A 15,190-nucleotide genomic window follows, 5' to 3' on the forward strand; every position below is an offset into this window, starting at 1 on the left:
TCAAAGTTAAATCTATAGTAAAAAGAATACATCTTCTGTTATATTAATGTAATTGTGCTAATAATCATTATATATAATAAATTGCAGTGGCTCAAATATTACTCTATGATACATAAAGCCTTTAAAAACCATTATGTTTAAAACAAATATCTAATTTAAGTGGATTGATTACAGGTTAAAAAATACACTAAAATTAAAATTTTAAAAACTTTCATGAAATTATAGACTATTCTAGATTACAATTATTTTAGAAAATATTTCAATTTTTTAATTGTCAATACTTATTGAGCGTTCTACTCTTATGTTCTACCTATTTACTTATTTTTTTACTCTCTGTTCATAAAGTATTTCAAAACAACTGCAAAATGCTACTGACTAATAGAAGCCTTCAGAAACTTAAAACACCCATATATCAAAATGTTGCATGGTGCTCGCTCCGGCAGCACATATACTAAAATTGGAACGATATAGAGAAGATTAGCATGGCCCCTGCGCAAGGATGACACGCAAATTCGTGAACCGTTCCATGTTTTTTGATTCACTTTGTTATAAAGCAGAAACTAACACACCATTGTAAAGCAATTATACTCCAATAAAGATGTTTTTAAAAAAATAAGGCATTTGAGCTCAAAAAAATAATAATAATAATCCAAAAAAAAAGTTGCATGGAAAATCAGTGAAATCTCTAAATTACTCCAGACATATGGTTTACAATCAAGTAGTTCATTGCTGAATAAACATTAACCTCTGACAAAAGCAGCAAGTGCTGTTTCTCCACCTCTAGATGTTTCCTAATTCATACTCTTCGGCTGAAAGCAAACACATAAGTTTGAATTTGCTTTACTCCTACATACTCTCAGTTCAAAACATCAAGAGCTTCCATCGTTTGGCAAGCCATAAAGCCTTGCAATTGATTTTTGTCATCATTATTCTGTATTATCAATTTGGGCACTCTATCAAAATCAGCAGGTTGAGCTTTATAATTTAACTGCTTAATAATAAACATGAAGTAATACAAGCCTATACCCCAGGTTTTACATCTGCAAATTAATAGTGCATTTGTATATTATAATTCTTCTTTTGCTCTAAAGCAAGATAATACACTTATAGAATAATAAAGTTTTATAATTAATATGCAATTAAGCAGATAAAACACTGATATATACAACCATATAATGTGCTTCTGAAATCTAAAATATAGTCATCTGTAAAAGCAATCTATATCTATAACAACTAAAAGATACAAAAATATCCATATGTGGAAAAGTTCTGTAATGATACAAATATACAGAAAGTCCGTGGGAATCCGGCAGTGGCTGCTGACAGGAATTGGTGCAAAGACACGTAAGGTCATATAGCCTTACCCCTTGATCTTTACCAATGTAATGGAAACACCAATATCCTCCCCTGCCAAGCAAAAGAAGACTCCAAGGATTCATTTTTGTTCCAAGCTACACAGCTCAGAGGACTGGTGACTAGAGGTTTCACACATACAAATATATTTGTTTATTCACTTAATAAACAAATATTGACTGTTTGGCATCGATTACACCAAAATCGAAAAGATATAATTCCTACTTTTAGGAGGTCACTTCCAAGTAAGCAGAGTATATAAATGGCACCATTCGAGGGATGTATTAGTTTTCTATTGCTGAATAACAAATTACCCCAATTTAGCAGCTTCAAACAACACACACTTGTTATCTCTCTGCTGCTGTGTCTCAGGAATATGGGCATGGCTTAGCTGTGTCCTCTGCTTCTTGGTCTCTCACAAGGCTGCAATCAAAATGTTGGGCCAGGGTTTGTGGTTTCATCTGAAGGTTCAACTAGTGAAGGATTTTCCATACTCCCTCAGTGGTTTTTGGCAGCATTCACTTTCTGTGGGCTGTCAGACTGGGGGCTGCAGTTCCTTACTGGCTGTTGGCCAGAAGCCATCCTCAGCTCCTTGCCCTGTGAGTCTCTCCTACATGGCAGCTTTCTTCATCAAAACATGCAAGCCAAGAAGTCAACAGAGAAAGCTTTCCAGCAAATTGGAAATCACAGACTTTATAACCGAATCACATAAGTAGCATTCCATCTATCTTGCTATATTCTGTTGGTTAAAATCAAGTTACTAATTTCAAACCACTCTCAGGGGGACGGGATTACACAAGGGCATAAATACTAGTATGTAGGGATCATTGGGGGCCATTTTATTTAATTTTTTAAATCTATTTATTTATTTATTTTTTTGCCACACCACATGGCATGCAGAACTTCCCCAACCAGGGACCAAACCCACGCCCTCTGCAGTAGAAACGTGGAGTCTTAACCACTGGACCACCAGGGAAGTCCATCATTGGAGGCCAGTTAAAAAGTCTGCCTATCACAAGACACTAAAATGATCTCCTTCCCACAGTTATTTTTACCACCAGTGATCCATGCTTTCTAAGTTCTCTACTAGTGGGATCACTTTGGGGCGCTAAAAATTTGTGTCTTTATTTTACAAATATACTACTGTGGCTAAGTTAGATGATTACTTATCCTGTGAGTGTCACACTGTGGGATATAGAAAAGACAATTTTTTTTTCTATAAATTTATTTTTGGCTGCGTTGGATCTTCGTTGCTGTGCACAGGCTTTCTCTAGTTGCGGCGAGCAGGGGCTACTCTTCGTTGTGGTGCGCGGGCTTCTCATTGCGGTGGCTTCTCTTGTTGCAGAGCATGGGCTCTAGGCATGCACGCTTCAGTAGTTGTGGCACACAGGCTGAGTAGTTGTGGCTCACAAGCTCTAGAGTGCAGGCTCAGTAGTTGTGGCACACAGGCTCAGGTGCTCCACAGCAGGTGGGATCTTCCCGGACCAGGGCTCAAACCCATGCCCCCTGCACTGGCAGGCAGATTCTTAACCACTGCACCACTAGGGAAGTCCCCAAAAGATAATTTTTTGAATTTATTTTTTATTGAAGGATAGTTTATTTACAATGTTGTGTTAATTTCTGCTGTACAGCAAAGTGACTCAGTTATACACATATATACATTTTTTTTAATATTCTTTTCCATTATGGTTTATCCCCAGAGATTGGATATAGTTTCCTGTGCTCTACAGTAGGACCTTGTTGTTTATCCATTCTAAATGCAATAGTTTGCACCTACCAACCCCGAACTCCCAGTCTGTCCCTCTCCCTCCCCCGAACCCTTGGCAACCACAAGTGTGATCTCTATGTCTGTGAGTCTATTTCTGTTTTGTAGATAGGATCTTTTGTGTCATATTTTAGATTCCATGTGTAAGTGATATCACATGGTATTTGTCTTTCTCTTTCTGACTTACTTCACTTAGTATGATAATCTCTAGTTGCATCCATCTTGCTGCAAATGGCATTATTTCATTCTTTTCTACGGCTGTGTAGTATTCCATTGTATATATGTACCACATCTTCTTTATCCATTCATCTGTTGATGGACATTTAGGTTGTTTCCATGTCTTGGCTATTGTGAATAGTGCTGCTATGAACACAGGGGTGCATGTATCTTTTTGAATTATAGTTTTGTCCAGGTATATGCCCAGGAGTGGCATTGCTGGATCATATGGTAATTCTTAGTTTTTTAAGGAACCTCCATACTGTTCTCCTTAGTGGCTGTATCAATTTACATTCCCACCAACAGTGTAAGAGGGTTCCCTTTTCTGCACAACCTCTCCAGCATTTGTTTGTAGATTTTTTGATGGCCATTCTGACTGGTGTGAGGTGGTACCTCATTGTAGTTTTGATTTGCATTTCTCTAATAATTAGCGATGTTGAGCATCTTTTCATGTGCCTATTGGCCATGCCATCTGTATGTCTTCTTTGGAGAAATGCCCATTTAGATCTTCTGCCCATTTTTCAATTGGGTTGTTTTTTCATTGTTGTTGTTGATTTGTATGAACCATTTGGATACTTTGGAAATTAAGCCCTTGTCAGTCCCATCATTTGCAAATATTTTCTCCCATTCCTTAGGTTTTCTTCATTTAGTTTATGGTTTCCTTTGTTGTGCAAAAGCTTGTAAGTTTGATTAGGTCCCATTTGTTTATTTTTGTTTTTATTTCTATTGCCTTGGGAGACTGACCTAAGAAAACATTGGTACAATTTATGTCATAAAAAGTTTTGCCCTTATTCTCTTTTAGGAGGTTTATGATGTCTTGTCTTATATTTAAGTCTTTAAGCCATTTTGAGTTTATTTTTGTGCATGGTGTGAGGGTGTGTTCTAACTTCACTGATTTACATGCAGCTGTCCAGCTTTCCCAGTACCACTTGCTGAAGGGATTGTTTTTCCCATTTTATATTCTTGCTTCCTTTGTCAAAGATTAATTGACCATAGATGTGTGGGTTTATTTCTGGGCTCTCTGTTCTGTTCCATTGATCCGTACATCTGTTTTTGTGCCAATATCACACTGTTTTGATTACTGTAGCTTTGTAGTGTTGTCTGAAGTCTGGGAGAGTTATGCCTCCTGCTTTGTTCAGAAAAGATAAATTTTGATAGGATGAAATAGCAAAAGAAATTTTGCATTATGAGTTAATGGCTGGGACAATCAACCTAGTGAATACCATATGGAGAAGGGAGGCGAGGTCATCTTAAGCCTTCATTGATTGTCTATTACCCTAAGATATTAAGGATAATATGGATAACAATAAGGCTACTCTTATTACCAGCTTAGTTATGGTCCCTAAATATTTCTGCAGTCAGACCACTCTTAACCTCTATGGCTACTGCTGGTGATTAGATGTGTAAAATTCAGAATAGTGGAGAACTCTTCTCTGCAGATCCTGAATTAGCAGGTGGATTCTTAACCACTGTGCCACCAGGGAAGTCCCTAATTTCAGTTTTAAAAATCAGTATTCCTAGGAAAAAGAATAATTCTGGATATATTTTCAAATAAATAAATGAAATATTTAAGTAATCTTCGTCTGTCATCCAACCTTACCTAAGTTTGGACTAAACATCCATTTGCCCAAGATAGGTAATAATTTACAGAAAATAGATAAGAAACACAGCCACCTTTATTTTACAAGTTTAAATGAAGCTATGTTACTTTGTCCTCAATGCTGTGAATCAATCATACAGATTGGGGCAGAGCTTAATAACTGTTCTCCAAAAATCTGTGTTTTCATGTCTCTGTGTTTCTTCCTATGCAATGAACTGACTACATTTTCCCAGCTGCCCTTGCTAATAGGAGTTATGGACAATGAAAATCTGAGTGCAAGTGACATGTTCTTGCAGGCCTGGCCCATAAAACTCTCATGCATACTCTTGCACTTTCTTTTTCTCTTCCAGATACCAGGAATTAAGGCAACTATGGCAATCTTAGAAACCGTGTGTTAAAGACGACAGTCTCTTCCAAACTGGGTCCTTAAACAATTACATAGAAAATAGCCTCCCCGTTGACTGTTCCCTATCCAGGACTGTTCCACAAGCATTAAATAAACTGCTATTGTGTGGGGAGTTTTGTTGTTGTTGTTACAGAAGCTAGCATTACCCCTACTATTATATGCACAGAACTATGTAGGGATTTGGATCAGAAATATATAAACTTAAAATAGAATCTCTCAGTTATCCAAAATATGCCCCTTATTGTGAATTATACCAATAATTTGAATTTGTTTATATGAATTCTATTTACTCAGAAAAGTAATTATTACCAAATTGTTACTTCCTTTAAGAAAGTATATCAAATACTTAAATATGTCCATGTGTAGCAAACAACATCACCGTGTGTTAAATCTTTTATCAAATTTCTCTGGTCACTTGTCTACCATAATGTTGAAGACGGGGGCATTAGAGTGGAGATGAGAATGCTAGCAGTATTCTCTAGTCATACGAATTTAGGAACAACAATCTCATAGTACATTATAGAAACAACAACAACAAAAACTCTTAAACTAGAATTAATTTTTATTACCAAGTAGACTCTCTCTGAAAATTGGGTTTATAATAGAATTACTGGCAGACTGTTAACCATAACGGCACAAATGAAAAGATTGTAGCGACTTAAAATGAGGTTTTTTGGTTTGGGATCTGTCAAAATAATAAATTGGCTGTTTTTTATTTGGTTGGTTGGTTTCTACACTAATGCTTTATTAAATATTCAAAATCTGTGGTTCAAACTAATTTCCTACCACCTCGCCTAAGATTTTAAACACTCAACGTTGTAAATCTTTTGAAAGGGCATTTGTCACAGTAGATAAGCAAGCAGGAAAGAAAAATGCAGAAATGAGCTTCCTACTGAGTTATTTACTTGGAATAAGTGGATCCTACAAAATGCTTGACCTAGAGTATTTAACTATAACAACCCAAGAGACAATAAAACATGGGTTACACAGAGAGTTCATCAAAATTGTATATGAACTCTACAGAAAGAAAAAATTAACTCAGTGATAACTTGAAAGCTGTAAAGTCATACTATTAAAACCAAAACAAGAAACTTGAAAAGATATTAAACCAAAACTTTGATAATTGTACTTAGAGAAATAAACAAAGCTAAAATATAATTTAATAGGCTACATTTTAATAGCATTTCCCAGCTTGCAAAAGTTATATCATTTTATTTGCACTGTAGGTAAAACCTAAGTTATTACTATTTTACAGATAAATAGAATAAACTATTTAATAGACTCTCTAAAATACTATTTACATAACAAAACGATAATTTGGGATGCTTCAGGTCACTTATCCTTGATTTATTTGAAGGACAAAAACAAGTGGTATTTTCCATTCTAAATTACAAAGCATAATTTTATGGTTCATTTAAAGCACATACATGTTTATGAAAGTTTTGAAGAGATTAAGGAATTATCCCAACTTCTCACAATTTGTTCAACTAGAAGCTGTCTTCTCTCTGGTTGCTAATCCAGTGCTTTTATTGCTAGTAGCCTGCTATAACACTTTTGTCTTTTCAATGTACTGCCTCAGTCACATTACTCATTAATATTTATATATTAATCAAGTAAGTGCACTTACCTAGTATATAACAGACTCTGAATTATACCAGGTGTGGGAGTTACAATGGAGTAGATATCACTCCTGCCCTCAAAAGGCTTAGAGTCCAGGAGGGAACATGCACATTTTCTAAAGGAGATGCTGGTGGCATCTATGTGACTAGGCAACAAGACACACTTAATTTCCTCTACAGCATATTCCATTTATTATGTAAGTCCCTGTGACATCCACCATCACTAAGCAATTGAGTAGTTAATACTCCAAATCTTGGCTTACGGCTGTGAGGACCAGTGAGTTTAACTCTGGGTGAGCTGACAAGAAATATGTGGTAAAAACTTCACCCCTTCAAGTGACATATACCTCCCTCTCAATAAAGGAGTGCCTTTATCTTACTCTCCCCTCCCCCCATCCTCCCAGCTAGATCCATGGTTGTGTCTCCATATGAGGACTCAGTCCTGTCACCATTTACTAATTCATTTAGTCATTCTTGCAACTAATACATACTGAGCACTTACTATGTACCAGAGTCTACTACAGGTGCTGAGGATAAAGTGACAAAACTGTGAAAGAAAAAACAGAAGAAAAATCCTGTTATTGTGGCGCCTACATTCAGAGAATAAACATGTCAAATAGGTAAAATATATAGTAGTTGAGTGAGTCTATTTAATCTGAATGTTGGGTTCCAAGAAGAACAAGAAGTAAAGCAGAGACAGGAAGTATGAACTGCAGCAGGTAGGAGGCAGGGCTGGTGGGAGTTTCAGATAGGGAGCAGAGATGATGCCCCCAAGGATAAATTGGGAGATTGGGAGATTGGGACTGACATACACACAATACTATACTACACATAAAATAGAGAACTTATAGGAACTGCCATATAGCACAGGAAACTCTACCCAAATACACTGTAATGGCCTATATGGAAAAGAATCTACTAAAAAAAAAAAGAGTGGATTCCAATAAAAATTAATTTTAAAAAAAGAGTGGACACATGTATATGTCTAACTGATTCACTTTGCTGTACCCCTGAAACTAACACAACACTGTAAATCAACTATATTCAAATAAAAAATTTTTTAAAAAAAGAACAGCAAAAAAAAAAAGAGAGATGATCCCTCCAAGAGGGACTTGATTCATGTTGGTAAAGACATGAAATAAAGACATGATGATTAATGCTGTGTCAACTTGACTGGGGCAAGGGATGACCAGACATGTGGTGAACCATTTTGGGGTGTGTCCAAAGGGTGCTTCTGAAAGAGCCTGTTATTTGATTTGGTGAGCTGAATAGATCAGCTCCCCATCCCCAATGTGAATAGGTGTCATTTAATCCACTGAGTGCCCAAATCAAACAAAGAGGTAGAGGAAGGTGAACTGGCTCTCTCTCTACTTCAGCTGAAACATCAGCCACCTTCTCCTGCCCTTGGACTTTGGTGCTCCTGGTTCTTGGGCTTTTGAATTAGGACTTATATCAGTGGCCTCTCAATTCTCAGGCCTTCAGGCTCGGACTGAATTACACCACAGGCTTTCTTCGTTCTCCAGCTTATAGCTGGCAGATCATGGTACTTGTTGGCTGGCTTCCAAAACTGCATGAGCCAATTCCTATAATAAATCTATCTATTATCTAGCTAGCTAGCTATATATATATCTCCATCCTCTGGAGAACTCTGGCTAATACATAAGGAATTTCCTCAAGAAAACATGACTACAGCAAGAAATACACCACAACTGGGTCCCCACTGTGAACTCACCCTCCCCAGCTGCAGAGCCGCTGCCACGGTCCACAGCCCTCGAGCTCCCTTTCCCGTGCAGGGCCTTTTAACCCTACTGCCAGTGCTGGGTAGCTCTCTTCCCATGTGTCCCAGCTCCTCTCAAGACCCCATGATAGTTAACAAGTTGACAAGTGTTAATATCTTACAATGTTCCAAGCACTGTTCTAAATATATTACATAAATAACATACTTAATCCTCATAACAACCCTCTGAAGTAGACAGTTAATATCCCTTTACAGAGGTAGAAACTGAGATTAGACACCTCACGTAAGGTCACACATCAAGGAAGAGACACAGCTGGCCTTGGAACCGGTCAGGTGGACTCTGAACTCTGCGCTGCTGTCTTTCCATCCAGGAATGATCTGGTGCGAGGGACTGACCTCCGCCCTTTACCGTTATTGCCGAATTACGTCACAGTGCTCTTCCTAGGAGTCTCGTGGCTGTCTAAACCTGCAGTCCTGACCCATCTTCCAACCCAGTATCTTAGTTCCATAAACATAAGGTCTGGAAAGACAGCCTGACCTGGGAGTCTAAACTGCATGCCTGACTGCCTGCAGCTGCAGACACTCCCTACTAACTGGACATCTCTTTCCAATAGTTTCTGGCACAAGACTAAGACCATAGTGACCTTTGGATGCTAGAACTGACTGCTTTGTTGCATTACCAGAGCCAGGCCTTAGAGCTGGATCCCATTTCTCTACTTAACAACTGTTAAGAGAGTAGAATAGCAAGGGTGTGGTAGAGTACGCCGGGCCAGAAGAGCAAGGGAATAACATGAGCTAAAGGTGGCTGAGACTACCTGCGACGAGGCACCGCTCTAAGTGCTTTACATGTAACTCATTTAACGGGAGATATTCTCCCTCCCCAGCCATTTTCACGTGGGCCATCACAGGTCACAGGTTGAAAGAGCTTTCCTCCTGAGGGAGTTTCTGAGGTGGAGAAAAGAGGAGTCCAAGGCACTTTGAGTTTCTTTAAAACTTGACAGGAGTCAGAAGAAAAAAAAAATCAAAACAGAATAATGCTCTGTTTGCCAAAGATTAAAAAAAAATCTTTAGACACACTATTCTTTTGTTCTGGAAACCACGTGAATGAGTTACTTAGTTATGCAAATGTAAAGCAGCTGATATCTGTGGCTTCAAGGAGAGAAAGTGCTCAGCACAAGAATGGGGGAGAAATCATCTGTGTAATAGGCTGAGCTGCATCTATGCAAGTTGCTGCTGTTGTTCTTGTTATTATTAGGGCAAATCTATGTTAAGCATAAATTGAGATTACTTATGTCCCTAAAAACTACTGAGTGTTCAAGTGAAGAGTTTATAATTTTGAGCTGATGCCCATAGGAAATCTGACGCTAAGGGTCATACAAAAGACACCGCATGTGATCAGAGCCATTCTGAGATGCTGACGGTGCACCCAGGTAGCAGCGCAGCACCCAACAGGGCATAGAGTGTGTCTGCCTACCACCAGAGGAAGGATGCAATCACAGCCCTGCAGTCAAGGAACGGCAGTGGAGACCCTGGGGACGCCTTGACATGGTCCTTGGTCTCCTCATGGGATGTGACAGTGGCAATGATGTTGTTCCTACAGGCAGCTTTGGGGACCAGCGGGCAACATCTACAGGCATCCAGGGCCGGGGAGAAAGACTGGTGACTCTATGCACGATGATGATATCAAAGAGATGGATTTGTGATGCATGTAGTGTGCATCGCACATCTAAGAGACATTCCAGAATATTTCACACAGGCGGGGAGACATCCAGAAAATCAAATTGCCCTTGGTCTTGGAATTACTGTAATGTGGGCATTAAATATTAGTGCATCACATTTTCACTGCCTGAGCCCTCTAATTACACAACTTCCTAAGCTTCCCCTTTATTAGGGTCTGAAACCAGCCAGCCTGTTTACTATGATATTAAGTCTTCAAAGAAACTGGGCATCAAATATCCTAATGCCCATCCCAGACTTTCTCAGACAAGGCTTTAAATAATCAGTCTTCTTAGCATTCCTACTTAGTTACTCTGTGGCTACACTGCTGAGATGCTTTTATTTCTTCAGCAACTTCCTCTTTCCCTTATCTTTATTTTTTAATCCAGAAAAGAAAAAAGAAAAAAAAAAGAGATAGTTAATATCTGTGCTTATATAAAGAAAGATAATGGTGAGATAATGATGAGGCTTTTTTCTTTTTTTTTTTTCTGTTCAACATTTAAAGAAAATTTAAACAAATTTTGTTTTTAAAAAGTTTTGCACTATGGAATCCATACACTGTCATTCCTTAGGAGCAAAAAATCTCAATTATCAACATATAAGTTGCTACATGGATCCATAGAGTTATAACACTAACAAAAATTTTGATGATAAATAATGTAATGTTAAAATGTATTTGTTAAATGGATGAATAAGATATTGAGCAATACACTGAATGGATGATAATCTGTGAAGCTTGTACTTGAGAGGCTAGAAATGTTTCTTTCTATACCACAACAGATATACATTCCTAAGGTACTATATATACTTTCTAAATTATATGGACAGAAGCAAACACTGAGACCCATGGAGGCCTAACCACAGGGGAAGAGCAGGAGAGATGATGGATAATGGTGTTCAATAGGTTTTAAAATGCCAGTACAAGACAAGATCCCAACAGAGATACCACAGTGCATAAGTAAACTTTTTATAGTAAATTTTGACAGTGGTAAAAATTGGGGATAAAACATTTCCAAGTCATTAAAACTCTTTATTAAATGACACATCTACATGAATGGATAAAGATGTAGTATGTATACACAATGGAATACTATTCAGCCATAAAAAAGAATGAAATAATGCCATTTGCAGCAACATGGATGGACCGAGAAATTATTATACTAAGTGAAGTAAATCAGAAAGGGAAAGACAAATACCGTATGATGTCACTTATATGGGGACTCTAAAATATGACACTAATGAACTTATTTATGAAACAGACTCACAGATGTAAAAAACAAACTTATGGTTACCAAAGGGGGAAGAGGGTGGGGCAGGGATAAATCAGGAAATGGGATTAGCAGATGCAAACTATTATATATAAAACAGATAAACAACAAGGTCTACTGTATAGCACAGGGAACTATATTCAATATCCTGTAATAAACCATAATGGAAAAGAATATGAAAAAAACATGTATATATACGTATAACTGAATCACTTTGCTGTACACCACAAACTAACACAACATTGTAAATCAACTATACTTCTATTTAAAAAAAAGAAAAAAAAATGGTGCATCTATCAATACAAACAGATTATGCCCTAATGATAAACAGGTAGAAAGTATCCTTGTCCAAACTTGCACTCTCCAAGTATTTGCTATAAAGATTGCAAAGAGTTTTATCTCGGGATTTGCTATAAAAACTCTCTATAGAGGTTGGGGAAGACTTCTGAACTTAGAAATTCCAGTAAATATAGACATATTTAATTGTACTTTCAAAAATTAAATTATAGCAAAAGATTCCATAAAAAATCAAAATATTTGAAAAATAATTTCAGTACTTTTTTCTGCAGATGACAACTAAATGGTTAATGAGATATACTATATAAAAATCTCTAAAATTAGTATGAAAAAGACAAGGAAACCAATAGATAAATGGCAAAGGATGAGAATAGAAAAGTCCTAAAAAGCCAATTCCAAATGGCCAGTAGGTATTTTAAAAGGTGTTTAAACCCACTAGTAATGAGAAAATGCAAATTTAATTTAATTTAAAATGAAATATTAGTTTAGAGACCTCAGGCACACAAAATTTTTTAAAGAGCATTAAACCTACTGTAGAACGGTGAAAGAGAATTCTCATATGATGCTGGTGGAAATGTGCTGTTATCTTCATGTCTGGCAGCACCTATTAAAATGTAAAACATGCCCTTTCTCCTAGCCATGATATTGCTAGGAATCTCTGCCATAACAGTGACAGCAACAGTTGATAAAGATACATATGTAAGGATGTTTATTGAAGCACTGTTTATACTGACAGAAAAGAGGGAGGGGAGAAGTGAACATGCACCAGTAAGGGGGATAATCAAGTAAATGAGGTCTCACCTTTGCCTTGAATACCATGAAACCAATAACAAGAGCAAATCTGTTTCTATACGCATTTACTTAGAAGAATTTCCATTACAAATTACTGAATTGAAAAATAGTGAATATAAAACACATTTTAACAAAAGCCCTCTATAAATACAAATATATGCACATACGTTCATATATACAAATATGCAAATTTTATATGTGATAATATGAGTGTTGAGAAAAGTAAGAATAATACACAGCGAGTTGTTACCATGAATTACCCAAAAGCACAGTTATACCTAGGGGAGGGTGAGACAGGTGGAGGTAGAAGGACTGCGGGGGGCGAGGTGGTGAACAAACAAAAGCTAGAACTGTTATCTCATTTATTAAAATAGTATATTATGCCTGTGTTTATATTCCTAAAAAAATTACCAAAAAGTTAAGCATTTAAGGTCAATGGTTCTCTTTGAGAACTTGATAAAAACAAAGTACCCAATTCCCAGAAAACATCCACATCTGCACATAGATATAACCATTTGCAGTAGGTTTAAGCAGGTTAAAGATGCCCTAAAATTCATCCATGGATACGAGATTAAGCTTATCTCCCAATGTATGCACTGTGGACTAGGGACCATGGAGAAATCAAGTTTATTCCACCAGTATGACATCTGAAAAGATCAAATGGCATTGCTTTGGCCCAAATTTGACTGCTAGAGTCAAGATCATTTTCCCATTGAAATGTAGCCGGTGTGAACTCAGGGAAAAGCTGGTTCAGCCTGATCCATTTGATCAGAATGTATATATCTCTCCCTCACAAATCATAGTGCAAAGTCCGTGTGGTCTTTCTTTATAGCAGGAGAATCTTTGGGCTTGAATTTTTATACAATAAAAGTTTTTAAATTTCTGGGGAAATGATTTTATTGACCCAAATTAAATTACTCCTTTTTCCCTTTTTTGGCAGTTTAAACGCTGAACAAAACATCCCGGTAGAAAAGAGAATAGAGTTAAGTGGTTTGGAAACACAGAGGCAATCCTAAGGGGCAGAGCGGAACTACATTTTTCAAGTCCAGTTTTGCCTTTCTCTAACTCACAAGTCTTTCAACTATAATGCAGACGTGTTTTTTTAAAAGCAGAAAGTTTTTAGAAAAGATGTGTTAAGAGGGCCGTGTGGTCAGGACCTACTTTCAGTCACAGCCTGCCAAGAGCATCAGGTATAACATGAAGTGCCAAGGTAAGTGGTTATATTTCCTTCGTGCTTATTCAGTCCTGGGGCCACCCCTGATGAAAAGTTACCAAGTTACATGGTAGCTTGGTAATGGGACTATTATAGACAAGGCACTAAATGAGTTCAAGAAACTCATTCATCTTCTTGATTGTGCTTGCAATCTGGAGCGACTGCATTCACTTTGAGTACAATACAAATAAACTTCTATAGCACCTCTAATGCAAACACATCCCAAGGCACTTTCCAGCAAAGTACAGCACTAAAATGTGCAAGTGTACTGTCAGAACTGGTTCAAATATATAGAACTAAAGTTTAGGTTTAAATAAAGCTTTACGTTTAGCATTTTGTCTTCCAGGATAAATCCCATTCAAGAAGTGGGGGAAATTATAAGTGCATGATCAGGCTCTGGAAGTTTTCAACATTCATCCGCATAAACACTGTACTGCATGATCACAGAAACACCCTCCGTATATTTTATTATCGAGATTTTAAATCTGCATTTCATAATAAGCATATCTGTTCCAATCAAGCATTGACTAATTTGCTGTACAAATAACTCTGGAAGTTATTTATTTTGAGCGTGTGTTATCTGGTTTGGCTCACTTCCTTGGTCGACTTTGCTAGATGACTACCAAAGACATGATTCCTTTTCCTTATGTGGACATGGTCCAGCTGACCATCACCCAGATCATGTTCTTCATATCTTCATAGCTGCTTACCAATTTGTGATGGCAAAAACAGGAGCCAATGTTTTCTTATACCCCCCTGCTACTGAAAACAACTAGGAAACCTTCAAAAAGGCACTATTTCCTGACGTGATACTCAGCATATTTTCAACATTCTATGGAGACACTGGTAAGTGGCCCGTAGTTCCTCAAAAACAAGAACTGACAAGATACACCTTTCACATGTCAGCACTGATGATGCTCTAAATGTATCTGTTCCATGAAATCTATAGTTTTTCCATCTGAGGCTGGCATCCTCCACTGATCAAACAAACTTTATATTTGCCAAACTACATTTCATACTGTTCTCTATGTATACATAATAAAAATATGGGGAATTGGTAAAAGTTGTTCTCCTCTACTCATAATTATTTAATATTTTTACTTGCTTTAAAAAAAATAATGCTGCAGGTTATTAAGAAATCTGTGTTTGTGCTACCCATATTATCTTTTTTTTTTTTTTTTTTTTTTTTTTTTGTGGTATGCGGGCC

At 37.2% G+C, this 15,190-nt stretch overlaps 1 non-coding gene across 1 annotated transcript; it reads left to right on the forward strand.

The window, feature by feature from the left end:
* Positions 1-427: 427 nt before the first annotated feature.
* Positions 428-534, forward strand: LOC112066965 (U6 spliceosomal RNA). Its single transcript, XR_002893001.1, has one exon. It is a non-coding gene; the product is annotated as a U6 spliceosomal RNA (small nuclear RNA).
* Positions 535-15,190: the final 14,656 nt, after the last annotated feature.

Source organism: Physeter macrocephalus, chromosome 20, assembly GCF_002837175.3.
Source record: "Physeter macrocephalus isolate SW-GA chromosome 20, ASM283717v5, whole genome shotgun sequence".
Taxonomy (NCBI): domain Eukaryota; kingdom Metazoa; phylum Chordata; class Mammalia; order Artiodactyla; family Physeteridae; genus Physeter; species Physeter macrocephalus.